The 14,231-nt window shown below is 36.2% G+C and overlaps 1 protein-coding gene across 7 annotated transcripts in view; it reads right to left on the reverse strand.

Moving 5' to 3' along the window:
* The window catches only part of Pcdh9 (protocadherin 9), an 879,135-nt gene that overhangs the window by 767,724 nt on the left and 97,180 nt on the right, over positions 1 to 14,231 (reverse strand). Inside the window, exon 2 of one of the 7 annotated variants that reach the window (XR_003950833.1) lies at positions 1 to 14,231. This exon is cut by the window's right edge and continues 93,234 nt beyond it. The exons of the other annotated variants lie outside the window; for them this stretch is intronic. The gene's annotated coding sequence lies outside the window, so the exon portion shown is untranslated. 7 annotated transcript variants of the gene reach the window in all.

Genomic DNA, 14,231 nt, shown 5'->3' on the forward strand with positions numbered 1-14,231 from the left:
CTTGTTTATGACTTTCCCTTCCATGTCTGATATAAAAAAGTTTAACTTGCTCCTTTTACTATGGGAAACAATCAGTGAGATTCAGAATCCTAAATATTTTAGATATGGATAATATATAAACCAGATAAGTGTAGAGGAATTTTATCCAGCAACCATGGTTGAAATGCAAATGTGACTTTAGAACATACCTTTAATTGTAAGTAACCTTACAATGAGAGTAAGGTTACTTTATAGAAGGAAGCAGTGATGTTTGGAAGTGACATCTAAGTAGGAGTCAGTTCCATTGGGGACCCTGTTCTCAGTCTAATGGTTGGCTTTGAGCATCCACCTCTGTATTTGACAGGCCCTGGCTGAGTCTCCCAAGAGACAGCCATATCAGGCTCCTGTCAGCAAGTACCTCATGGTATCTATAATAGTGTCTGGGTTTGGTGTCTTGATATGGAATGTATCCTTAGGTGGGACAGTCTCTGGATGGCTTTTCCTTCAGTCTCTGCATTTCCTCTCATGAGTATTTTCTTCCCCATTCTAAGAAGGACTGAGCATCCACACTTTGGTCTTCCCTCTTCTTGAACTTCATGTGGTCTGTGAATTTTATCTAGGGCATTCTGAGCTGTTGGGAGTTAGAGAAAGGACTGAAGGAGCTGAAGGGATTTGCAAACCCATAGGAAGAACAACAATATCAACCAAATAGACTCCCCAGAGCTCCCAGAGACTAAGCCACCAACCAAAGAGTAAACATGGAGGGACCCATGGCTCCAGCCATATATGTAGCAGAGGATGGCCTTGTCGGGAATCAGTGGAAGGAGAGGTCCTTGGTCATGTGAAGGCTTGATGCCCCAGTACAGGAGAATGCCAGGGCAGGGAAGCAGGAGAGGGGTTGCGTGGGGGGCACCCTCATAGAAGCAAGGGTGGATGGTATAGCAGGATTCCAGAGGGAAAACCAGGAAAGAAGATGACAATTTAAAATGTAAATAAATAAAATATCCAATATGTAAATAAATGAATGAATAAATAAATAAATAAATAAATAAATAAATAAATAAATAAATAAATAATTTTTTAAAGAAAACTAAAAAGTAGGAGTCAATTCAGTGTATGGGGGTCAGTTCAGTTCAATCAGTTGGGTGTTAGTGTAGTGAATACAGTGTACATTTAAGTTAGTGCAAATCAGCAGTGGTAGTTGAAGCCTGAGAATAAGAACGAACCAAAAACTTAGAACAAATCACTAGAATTAGTTTGAAGTCAAACAGAGAGATTCAATAAGAATCCGAGAGAAGCCCATTTGAATCAGTCAACTTGAAGAGGCATTTGGGCCAGAAGAGCTGAGTTGAATTAGTCAGGGTTCAAAAAGAGCTAAAGAGGGTGAAGATATTCAGCAGTAAGCATCTGAGATGGCAATTAGAACTAGTAAATAAAGGTTATACTTACAGATAAGTTTCAAGCAGAGCCACATATGATTATGAGAAATTAAATAATTATTACACGATAAGGACAGTCAGAAAGAATTCTTGACGAAGAAGCATGAGGGATGTGAACTCAAACCTGCTTCATACAGTCAAAAAAAAAAAGTGTGGGGTTGGATGCATGTCTGAACTCAGCATGGAGAAAAGTGAATTATGGATCTTGCTAGCCAGGGCATTAATTCCTAATTCAGTGAGAGCCTCTGTTTCAATATAATAAAGCAAAGAATGATAAAGAAGAATACAAAATGTCTGCCTGTGGCTTCTTTTAATATACAACGGCAAACACTGCTCTGGATAGGAAAGCACACAAATACATATACCACACATATATACATACCAGATTGTTTACCTGGTCACTTGAATATATAATATATGCCTCAATTATTCTCTTCAATGTTCTAAAGTTTTCACTGTGGAAGTCTTTTTGGTTTGTTGGTTGAGCTTAATATCAAGGATCTTATTTTGATGGACATTATGAGTTGGGTTATTTTCATGAATGTGCTGGTAATAAGCATATATGAACACTATGAATATATGTGTTAATTTTGTGCATTGTCACCTTGTTGGAAGTGCTTATAAGATCGAAAACTTTGAGGGTAGTGTGGTCTTTAGCTTGTTCCTTATAGTTCAAATCTTTTAAAATTAATTATTTTATTTATTTACATCCCAAATGTTGATTCCCCTCACAGTGTCTTCACCCACTCCCCATCCTATTTGCCTCTAAGAGTGTGCTTCCCTCCTTGGACATCCTCCTTTCCTGGACCATCAAGTCTCTCTACAGGATTAGATGCATCCTCTCCCAGTGAGTCCAAACAGGGAAGAACTCTGCTAAATGTGTTCTGGGGCCTCAGAAGCTCCCATGTCTGCTTTCTGGTTGTTGGCTTTGTCTCTTGGAGTTCCTAGGAGTCCAGGTAATAATGTGAGGGGTTGGTGCCCACCCACGGGATGGATTCCAATTTGGGCTGGTCTCTGATGAGCCATTCCTTCAGTGTCTGCTCTATTTTTGTCCCTACATTTCTTTTAGCCAGGAACAATACTGGGTCACAATTTTTGAAGGACGTTTGTTGTCTCCATATGTGCATAAGAATTTCAAGTCCCCGAAGAAAGAAATTGAAGAAGACCTCAGAAGATAGAAAAATCTCTCATGCTTATGGATAGATAGGATTAACAGTAAAAAAGGTTATCTTGCCAAAAGCAATATATAGATTCAATACAATCCGCATGAAAATTCCAACACAATCCTTCACAGACATGGAAAGAAAAATTCTCAACTTCATATGGAAAAATAGAAATCCTATGACAATCAAAACAATTCTCCATAATTAAAAAAAATTCCCTGAAAATCACCATCTCTGACTTCAAGCTGAAGTACAGAGACATAGTGATAAAAATCTGCTTGGTATTGGTACAGAGACAGACAGGTTGTTCAGTGAAATAGAATCGAAGATCCAGACATAAACCCACACATCTATAGAAACTTGGTCTTTGATAAAGAAGGCAAAACCATAAAGTGGAGACACAAAGCATCTTCAAGGAATGGTCCTGGTCTAACTGGAGGTCTGCATTGTAGAAGGTAGTGTTTAAGGTGTCTTATGCATAGAATATACAAGTCAACTAAAAAATTCAAATTCATTGAATTCAATAAACATACATACACACAGATTCACACAGGCACACAGGCACACAGACTTACACAGGCACACACGCACATGCACCCGTACACACACACACAAATACACACACACACTCACGCACACGCACACACACACACACACACACACACACACACACACACACACACACACACGCACACACACACACACACACACACATTGTGCAAAACTAAGTAGATCTCAGGAAAGAGAATCAAGGCACAAAACCCATGTTATAAAATTCCTTGTTCCCATCCATTACTTGCTGCTTCTTAGAGAATTTCCATTTTCTTAGAACCTGGGCCAATTTTTAGTTAGGATAGTTAATATTTTCAGTTGCTAACATACTCTATTGCAAAAGAAACATATTATGGAAGAAGATGAGTCTTAAGTATGTTCATGGCATAGAATCAATCAAAAAGTATAAAATGTGTCATAAAATATTTGCCAAGGGTTTACAATAGTGACACTAATTGGTGGCAATTCTGACAGGTTATGGATAAGTGAGTTGCCTCTGTGGAGAAGCAAATCTGTAGATCCATTTTCTGTATTTTTTTTCCATGCCAATCACTGAAAATGTTGGTGAGCAAGCCTAGCTGAATTGAGTCATTGAAGGCAAGGGTAGGGAATTAATTGTGTTCTCTTGCATCTTTTCCTGCTGCCAAAGAAAAGGACTATTGTCCTGCTCCTCATTCCGCCTTCAGGATCTCTGCCAAATCCATTGAGAAAGTCAAACTGCATATCCAAGTGGAAGTAAGAAGGGGCTTCACTTCCAGTTTGTGCTCGGTGGGGGTGGTGATGAGGTCTAAGCCTGAGTGATTTTAGACATCACAGTTTTATTTTATGTTCAATAGTATAATGAAAACTCCTAAACATCAAAGTCAGGGTTAGTAGAAGGGGGCTAGAGAAAAGCACACATTTATGAATAAAAGTCACACCTCCTGCTACCTACAACATTGTCTTTGCACACATGGTAAGAAATTGTACACTTGTTAAATGTGTCAGGGGTTCTGAACCACAGTAAGCAATTTTTTCTGAAGTAATAATATACATGTCCACTTTCACAGATGAATGGGTACGTTGGAAAGTTTTAAAAGCACTTTCCTTAATATGACCTAATTAAAGCTGTAAATTAAAAAGAACTCAAAGTCATAAAAATGTCAGATCTCAAATATGACATATTTGGAGATTTGATAATAATTCACATAAAATACGCGGACTATATATAGTTCCTCTCAGAGCAATGTGTAAGTCAGCATGATTTTCAAGGGGGACATAGAAAAATTATATGGATAGAGAGCTTGAATAAATAAATTTTTAGATAAACATAATATCATTGATAAATAATGTAATGACATTACATTTTCAACATTGTGAGTTTTGAACCCTCAGTGAAAGTTTTTAACTGGTAGTTGAGAGTTCATATGTACAATGAATTCCACTTTCTCTTTAAGAAAGAGAGAGAGAGAGAGAGAGAGAGAGAGAGAGAGAGAGAGAGAGAGAGAGAGAGAGAGATTGCATTCTTCACAAAATTGTGCTGTAGATACTGGCTACAAGGATATACCTAACCAAACCAAACAGACTGTCTTACTTACTGAGTTAAATCTCTTTCTAACTTTGGTGGTTGAATCAACAGTTAGAGAAATGTTGCCTGCCATTATTGTTTATTGTTAGAATCTGATTCCATTTTCTCATGTTTTCTGTATCAAAGGCAAATGGTAGAGGTTTTTTTTTTCATTAATTTATTTGTATTCTGATTTATAAAAGTCAGGGTAAGTATCCCTCCAGAAAACCTCTAAAACACGCAAAATATGTGTACTAAAACCTGTGAATTGCCTGAGCCAACAGTTTTATTTGGTAGTAAATTGAATCACATGGCAGAAGTGCCATATGGCCCAATGTTTGTTTGTCTGCATTTCATTTCCGTGAGCTCGCAGCATTTCTTCTTCATTGTGTAGGGTCTGTTATAAAAGGGATTTTTTGCAAGCCAGGCAAGGTGAAACCTACACTTAGCCCCTTAAATTGGCTTCCCGAATGGCCACCAGTTTTTACAAAGCTGATAATTTTATACTATTCAAATGAATTTGGTCTGAAATAAGTATCAAATGCAACCAAGCTTCTAAATATTTATATCTATGATGCTGCAACACTTTCAAAGTACAACCTATTTATCCTAAATATCTTTTCCTAATAAGTAATTTTCTGGATGTCACCACAATTTACCCAGGTCACCCTCCAAATGTAAAACAAGTAACGTTTTAAAATGAGTTTATTTGACCAGAAAAAAAGCCATATGACCTGGCATGTTTCACATCATTATTAATTTAGTTGTGCTTGGGATGTAAACCATCTTCTTTGCAGTAGCAGGTGGTTTACCACAGAGAATTAAAGCACACACGGAGTGGAATCCCGTTTAGAATACATCAAGTAAAATGCAGAATGCCTTTTCAGTGTGGCTGCAGTAAATGGAAAAATAAAAGGATTCTACCCTGACATCTATTTTGAAATGTAAAGCACTGCCGGATTTAGAAGTTTGTTTACTTGTTTGTGTTTTATTTTTCTCTTTTTGTTTTGTCTGCTTTTTCTTCTTCCTACTATTGGTGTTAGAAATCCCACCATCCTTTTACTAACTCAGTTAGGGTCATCTCCATATAATAAATGATCCATCTCTATTTTTTTCTTTATGCAGCCATCAGTGAAAGTTTAGAATTGCCACCAACACATAATTTCCCCACTCATGAATATTAGCATTTCCTTATAAGATTACTTATTTCTGTAACAATAACTCTTCCTTTTAGAAATCAAATATAACAATATAATAGAGCATTGGGTTATCATACATTGCCTTATAAGGAAATTGAATGAAGAAGCTCCTATCATGTAGGATAGTGATGCAATTATATGCAGGGAATATAAGTATATGTTCATTGTACCCAAGATTATAGTTAATGACATCATTTTAGTACCCTCATACTATGTCTGAGACAATCTCATGTATTGAAATATCTGAACACTTCGTGATTTGCTTTTGCTTCCCTAACCTATATATTTTAATAAAAATCATAACTTGTAAAGTCTACAGTTTATCTAGAAAAAAACAAACAAACAAACAAAACACCTTAGGCTGACCCAGTGACACATACCTATGATCCCGAGAGTCCAAATTTTTTTTGGTTCAGACACCATCTTAGAGAACCTAACCTAAGGTTGAACTCAAGTTAACTAACAGGCCAGTACCAAGCACAAGTTTCCAGGTTACCCCCACCCCCAACAAGACCTGTGTCTAATAACAGTTTCCAGGTTAACGCCCCCCACAAGACCTGTGTCTAACAACAGTTTCCAGGTTATTCCCCAACAATCTACATCTCCAAGTACGAGCCTTCCATGACATTACACTTCCTAACAGTCACCAATGAGGAGAAAAGCAGAAGTATATGGTTGGTCTCCCAGCACCAGCCAATTATGTTAAAGGCAATAATGGCCCCAATCAGATATGTACCAGGCTAGATACACCCTTCTTGCCTCTATAAATGCACGCCTAAAACTGGACTCCAGGCCCCTCCAGTTCTCCTGTGCCAGAGACTGTGCCATTGCCCAAGCTCAAGCTTGAATAGAGACTCTAATATGATTGCATCAGAATCAGCTCCTTGGTGGTCTTTTGAAGATTCATGAATGTTTCATGACACAACATTTCCAACACTTGAGATGTGAGAATGGAGAATATTTAGCAAAAAGCCTGCCATATCTTCATTGTGAGCTTGTGTCAAGCCTAGAGCTACACATGAGGCTCTTAGTCCATATTCTCTTCTTCTGAAGTCACACTATTATTATGTTGTTGTTTCTGAGCTTTGCATGCATTCTATAAACATACTGCTGAAAAGATTCTTCTCTGTATACTGGGTGTGTATTTTGCATTATTTATGTTTACCTACACTAACTTTTTTTTGGGAAATCTCTGGAATTATATAAATGCATACCTTTTTTTTTTTAAATTATCAAACAACTCTGTAATATTGACTCAAAACTTCTGCCTCCTTGGTTTCTTGAAGACCCTTTCTTTAGCTTTGGTATAAGTTGATCTAAAAGATACCTCTTACAGTATTATTTCTTCTGGGGTTAACTAAAATTGTTCCTTTTCACATCAAACTTAATTGCATTCTTGGTGTTGGTCATAGGATATATACACATGGTGCAAACACTTAGAAATATAACAAATAACATTTCTCAGGACTTAAATTTTCAAGGTCAAAAATTAGTTTTTTATAAATGCTTGTAGAAATGAATTATAACTATTTTTCATACATATGTAATGTTATAATTTTCAAATATCTCTGTCATTTATTAATGGTTCAAAATGTATAATTACTTTGGAAAAAGAACCAGCTGAGAAATACTTTATATTTATGAAATAGCCTATTCTATCTTGCATAGGAAATATGATTACTTCAATATTTACAGAATCTATAATCCACATGTTGTATCACTTATAATCATATATTCAATAAAATTTTGGTTATATAAATCATTGAGAACATTAGAGATTCAGAGAACTCAGAAGATAGTAGTAGAATACACACATACACATATTTATAAAATTTAAAGGGATTAATAAAGTAAATTTCCTTTATGTCATGACTTTACTTGATTTAAAATGTACCTTCAAAAATTAGAAAACTGGTGTGCTCTATAGTGTCAGTATGTGTGAAAGACACTGTGTGAAAGTGTGATTAATCTGGGCAGTCAATGTATCCTGAGACATATATCATCCTACAAGTTCTCTTCCTCTAAGCTCGAAATGTTTGTCTCATAAGCAGACAGTGTAGTTGTGCTGTCATTTTTAAGTGTGTTGAACCTGCGGGCCCCATGAATTACTGTATTAGAACTGGGGAAATCTGTTGTGTGTTCTGTCAGGGAATTTAAACATTTTGCTGCCTGGATCAATGTTCACTTTTAATGTCTTTATTGTGGTAACTTAAACTTTCCCCCTACATCATACAGGATTGTTATTTACTTGACTTTACCCATATTTATTTGTCTCGCACTCCTTCATTTTTTATGTAATATCAATAATCTCAAGGAATTATACTTAAAAGTATCATAATTTTAAAATATTGTGCATATAAAGATACTGTACAATAGCAATGAATACATTACTTTTGTCGCAAGATCACGGAACAGTGGCTGTACATGTAGAAAAAAATCCAGAATAATATGGAAAGTAGTTTGCATTTGATAGTGCAAAAAATTGGCACTCTAGTTTGTGGAGCAAAAGTAACATTCAATAAGGCTTGGAACTACCTGTTCCTGGCTATTTCCTTAGGTTTAGATTATTCATTTATTAGTTTCAGGATTTGAAAAGGGTGTCATAATTTATTAAGGTGAACACCAAAATTTTTAAGCCAAAGATGTTCTCTTTTAATATGAGTATGATTCATTTATTGACAAAGACATTGATCAATTTCTACTACTTGGCCTGCAATTCTGAGCATGATCTAAACATTCATTCTCTCTGTGTCTCTGTATCTCCATCTCTGTCTGTCTGTACTGTTTCAGTCGCTCTGCCTCTCTGTCTGTCTGTCTGTCTGTCTGTCTGTCTCTGTCTCTCTTTCTTTCCATGTCTCTATCTCCTCATCCTCCTTCTTCTTCCTTTCTATGTACTTTCTTTATATGGCAGAAACAGACATGAAAAGGAAGAAAAGGCATGCCTCTGCTCGGTGTTTTAAGTCTTTTGGCTTCTAACACATTTTTTTTTGGTATGCTCCTAATAGTAGCTTCATGAAAGACATATCTCCAAGTTATAAATGAGAGCGTTAACCTTGATATGGAATAATTAATAGAAGATAGTAACCTTACTTTAATAGAGTGTCAGACAAATAATATTATTCTTCAGATGTGTAAGTAACCTTTGAAATGAATTTTAGGCTTTTGTAAACAGCCCTGACATTATTTCCTTAACAACACAAACTTTTAAAAAGTTATTACATTGCACCAAGCAATACTAGTGTAAAAAATCTGATGCATTTTAGCCTCTCTCTCCCCTAGTATTTCATCCTGTCTTTGCCGTTCATCACATTGCTTTCCTGCTTCATTGATGTCTTTTTCTTGAACATATGGAAAAGCAAAATTTATTTACCCTTCTAGGCATGTTGTAGCAAATTACCTTTTTCTGTTAATAGTTTTTCATATCCTAATTTGAGTTATCATATAATCATACTAAAAGAAAAAGGTAAATGAATTGATACCATAATTGATGCCTTCTTTCACACACAGGGCGGTGAGCTTTCTACAAAAGAGTCCTGAATGACAGACAGACCCATCCAGAACTATTTCCATTATTGTGCTGATCTCCTCACAGTCAGAAAAAAATGAAAACTCATTTGTATGTCCGTGGCAATACTCTATTCATTCATGTATTTAAGACAAAGGAAATATATTCCCAATCTTGACAAACAGGGATATGGTTGAAGAGGAAAAGTTTCATTATCTGATAATTATTTGTGTTTTATTTTGAAACCCTAGGTTAAATCCTTAAAACAAACAAACAAACAAAAGAAATAAACAAACAAACAAACAAAAAACAAGTAGCCAGGCAGTGGTGGCTCACGCCTTTAATCTTAGCACTCAGGAGGCAGAGGCAGGTGGATTTCTGAGTTTGAGGCCAGCCTGGTCTACAAAGTGAGCTCCAGGACAGCCAGGGCTATACAGAGAAACCCTGTTTCAAAAAAACAAAAAACAAAACAAACAAACAAAAAAACAACAACACCCCCCCGAAAAAAAACCCAAAACAACAACAACAACAACAAAATCCACCAAAAATCCAAGTATTTGACTAAGAAATTTCATGGCAGCCATTATTGATGTTATATTATTAAATTATAAAAGCATGATAGAAGAAATTTATGTTCATAATTAAAGTTAACATATAATTCCTTATTTAATTTTAATATAAGTCATAAAAATTTGTTTCTAAGAAAAATCAATTTTCTCAGAAATGATTGAAAGGTAGTCGTTAAATATTGGATGATACACGTTCACAAAACATCTTGTCAGGGCACATAATAAAAATGTTTATTATTTGTCTACCCGTTACAATTACTGCTCAAAATAATTCCAAATTTGGTATTAAATCCAAAAGTATCTTTCCAAATGGTGTCTTCATTTTCAAAATATTTGTCATCTGACAGGTTAGTGGAAATTGCACAAAAATGTGTGCTGACATGCTTATTATGATGGAATAGAAATATTGCCCTGTAATTTATAGAATTATTCTCCATTACCTCTATTTTATAAACAATACTAAATACTATTTTATAACATGGTTTCAAGAGAGAAAATGCATACAGTTTTTATTGAATACCATCAATCCTGTGTCATATTTAACATTCTCACTGCCATTCACTGGCAAATTAAAATTAACATGAATTATATATATATTCATCTTTTGCTACTGTCCTGGACAGGAAGCATGGCCTAGAATTCAGGACAAAATAAAGTAAAATAAAATAAAACCAATGAAAAGCCTGACCACAACTGAATAAATATTAGGGAGAATATCTTTGATGTCAAACATACATGCCATTTGAAGAGTTTATCATATGAATGACGAATACATAATGTTATTTGTGTGTGATAAAATAATAGTGAAAAAAATCCTGTTCTTTTTCCTCAAACAGCTTATAATCGGTGGAGTAGAAAATTTGTTGAAAATTAATTCCATAACAAGGTAAAATGTCCTATGGGTCTTCTTAATCAGTTCTTTGCTGTAAAACAATAAACATATGGTTGGTTTCCCAGTATTAATTTATGGCGGACCCAAAGCACTCTTCAAGCTACATTATTCTTTATTAGATTTAATACCAGCACCTATAAACAAATTGCTTTACCTCTTCTCAAGGCATTATTTGTGGCTCTTAGACATTGACCTAAGAGGACAAAAAATGTCTTTTTTCTTGATTGAGTCACTGGGTGATGACAATACTGAGAGATGAAAAGCAAGGGTGTGCACATGTGCCCACCTTGCAGTGGAATGAGTCTATAGCAGTTTTTCAGGTGTTAAGCCAGGTGGTACATGCCTTTTTCTTCCCTGCACTAAAGAGGCAGAGGCAGGCAGATCTCTATGTTCTAGGCCACCCTGTGTCTTCAGGCACCAAAAAACCCCATCTCAAAAATTCCAAATGAGAAAAAAAGAAAAATAATAATAAAAGTAAGAGAAAAAGAGATAAGTTTGTAACTTCTTGTGTGTAGGAAAGGATTTATTTTAACTTTCATGCAATTTGACCAAATTTACTCTTCATTAAGATCCATATGAATCATGGTACAACTCATGTATTAGGAATCCTATTTTACTAGTGTAGTATAGCCTTCATAGGACAAGAAGTAGAGCTCACCTCTTGTGGAAAGTGTATGAAAATTCCGAGGATGGATTATGTGTCTACTACATGTTCAGGATCTTGACCTCTTAAAAATTCTTACTTTTGGAAAGTCTTTGAGCTTCAGTTTCCCTACTGAGACAAGTTTTGAGTGTAAAAAAAAATAGCATAATTCCATATGAAGAATTGATATGCCTGGTGAAGAAGTGATAGCTTTGAAATATTTGCTCATTTTTATTTCCTGGCTTCTAGACCAATATTCTCTTCATGTATGAGTGGACATCATTCAAGCATAAGATGAAGCCTCTGTGTGGTAGAATTGCCATGGATAAAGGCTAGTCTTGATAACGGAAAGATAATAACACATCATAGAAACAGTTAAATATTTGTTCTATATTTGTTTGAACTAACTACTCCATGTCTACCCCTTATCTGCCAGTGAATGTCTGTTTAATTTAAGAACTCTTATGTTTAACCTGGAAGAGGGAGGAGTAAAAAATGTGGCAAGAGAAGAATGACGCTTTTCACTATGTTGCAAAAAACCTGTACATACCATACAGAAGACAGCAAGGGAAGTAAGAATCAACAGTGTTTTTGTCTTTCTTTTTAAACTTATGTAACCAGTTCTCTATCCATCTATCCAGAAAAAGGAGCTGCCTCCATGAAATCCAACTGTAAGGCATTTTCTCAATTAGTGATCAAGGGAGAAAGGCCCCTTGTGCGTGGGACCATCTCTGGGCTGGTACTCTTGGGTTCTATAAGAGAGCAGGCTGAGCAAGCCAGGGGAAGCAAGCCAGTAAAGAACATCCCTCCATGGCCTGAGCATCAGTTCCTGCTTCCTGCTTCCTGCCCTGCTTGAGTTCCAGTCCTGACTTCCTTGGTGATGAACAGCAGCATGGAAGTGCAAGCCGAATAAACCCTTTCCTCCTCAACTTGCTTCTTAGTCATGATATTTGTGCAGGAATAGAAACCCTGACTAAGACATACACACAGATCAACTGAAAATTTACCCGTATTTAAATGGACATTCATTTAAATATACATCAACCTGAAAGTGTATTCTATAAGATTTTATTTGTAGATATGTTGGTTAAATATGGAAACAATATCATACACATGTTCCGATGCCTTAGATATTTTGCAACGTCTATTTTAATTAGTTAATAGATTAAGAAATAAATATTGGTGCCTTTTGGCAGTGAGAAGACAGATTAGACATGAGGAACATAGACAAGTTTTAATCTGTGTTCATTCAGAGATGATGCCCATAGTCTCAAGACACTGGAGGCCCCAGGGACTTTACAGGTCAGGCGTGGTGGGAGGGGGTGGGGGCATCCACATGGAGATGGGGTGGGGTGGGGAGGAGGTGTGGGATGTGGAGCAGTCAGAGGGTGGATGGGGGGTAAGGAATGGAATATGAAGAGTAAAAAATTAAATCAATAATAAATATTCAAAAAAGAAGAAATAGAGCAAAAAATGTAAATATATTAAATCAGTCATGGGCACTCTCAGATATCCTATTTCTTCAGGTTATTATTGCCCATGATATTTCATATCTGCTGCAAAAATCCATTCCTAATTTAGGTTTACTGTATGTCATGCAGGAAGCCATAGAATTAGTTGAATAATAATATATAAATGATAACCGTTCCATGGTACAATGAGAGATATTTGTATCATAAGAAGAGACTCCTTGGCTAATTAAATTTAGAGACCAAATTAATTGAATCGGGTCTCTAAATAAAGAGAGACAAATCCAGATGGCTCTTGGATTTGGATTGGGATTTTCTCCAGGCTTTTGGGAGCTTCCCAAGAGGCTGGCTCTGTTGCTCCGTGAGCTCAGTGGAAGAGCACCAGACAGAGTGTTCTCTGAAGGCATCTGAGCCTAAAGCCAAGTAGGGAGAGAACATCTGTGTACAGTTCTGCAGATCTTTCTACCCTCTTGTCATGGGTTAGATTTCCCAGTCAGTTTGTCTTCTATGAGACAAGTCTAACTTTGTTCAGACTAAGTATAATAATTTAAGCATCATTGCAAATGATTGTTTTCCCAATGACCAGGTACATGTTTCTCTCTCTCCTCTCTCTCTCTCTCTCTCTCTCTCTCTCTCTCTCTCTCTCTCTCTCTCTCTCTCTCTGTGTGTGTGTGTGTGTGTGTGTGTGTGGTCACTCTTGTCATCTCTAGAATCATCTTCTCTATACTTACTAAGCCACACACACTCTAATTTTAACAATGTGCCTACCACGAGTTTCTGTCATCTGTTACAGGAGAGTGGATTCTTGGGAAAAGAGGATCTTCGTTCATTGTAGTGACTTATAAAGCAATATGTTTGCCATTATTTAATGAAGGGCAGGCTTTCTAATTTTTCCCACTCAAACTAGGTGTTTGAGAATCTTTTTAACATCACTTATTTTTGCCAACTAGGAGGATGTTACATGGATATTCTCATCAAAGTAATGAGACTATAAAATTGGCGCTGCAGGTGGCAGTTAATGTGATCCATTAGTTAAATTGTATCCCCAAAGGTTGGAAGGATTCAGAATTGCCAACAGCCTGAGTACCCAAGGCCCATGAATCTCTCCATTTTAGGATGTACTTCATCTAAACTGTGATGAATTCCTTCCATATAAGTTCTTCCACACATGAATCAGAATGAGTCAACTCTCATGGAGGAAACACCGGTGTCAAGATAGTCAGTGTTTGCAGAAGCGCTTTTGAATATGCTAGAATTTTTCCACAACTATCAGAC

Source organism: Mus musculus, chromosome 14 (assembly GCF_000001635.26).
Source record: "Mus musculus strain C57BL/6J chromosome 14, GRCm38.p6 C57BL/6J".
In the NCBI taxonomy this organism is placed as follows: domain Eukaryota; kingdom Metazoa; phylum Chordata; class Mammalia; order Rodentia; family Muridae; genus Mus; species Mus musculus.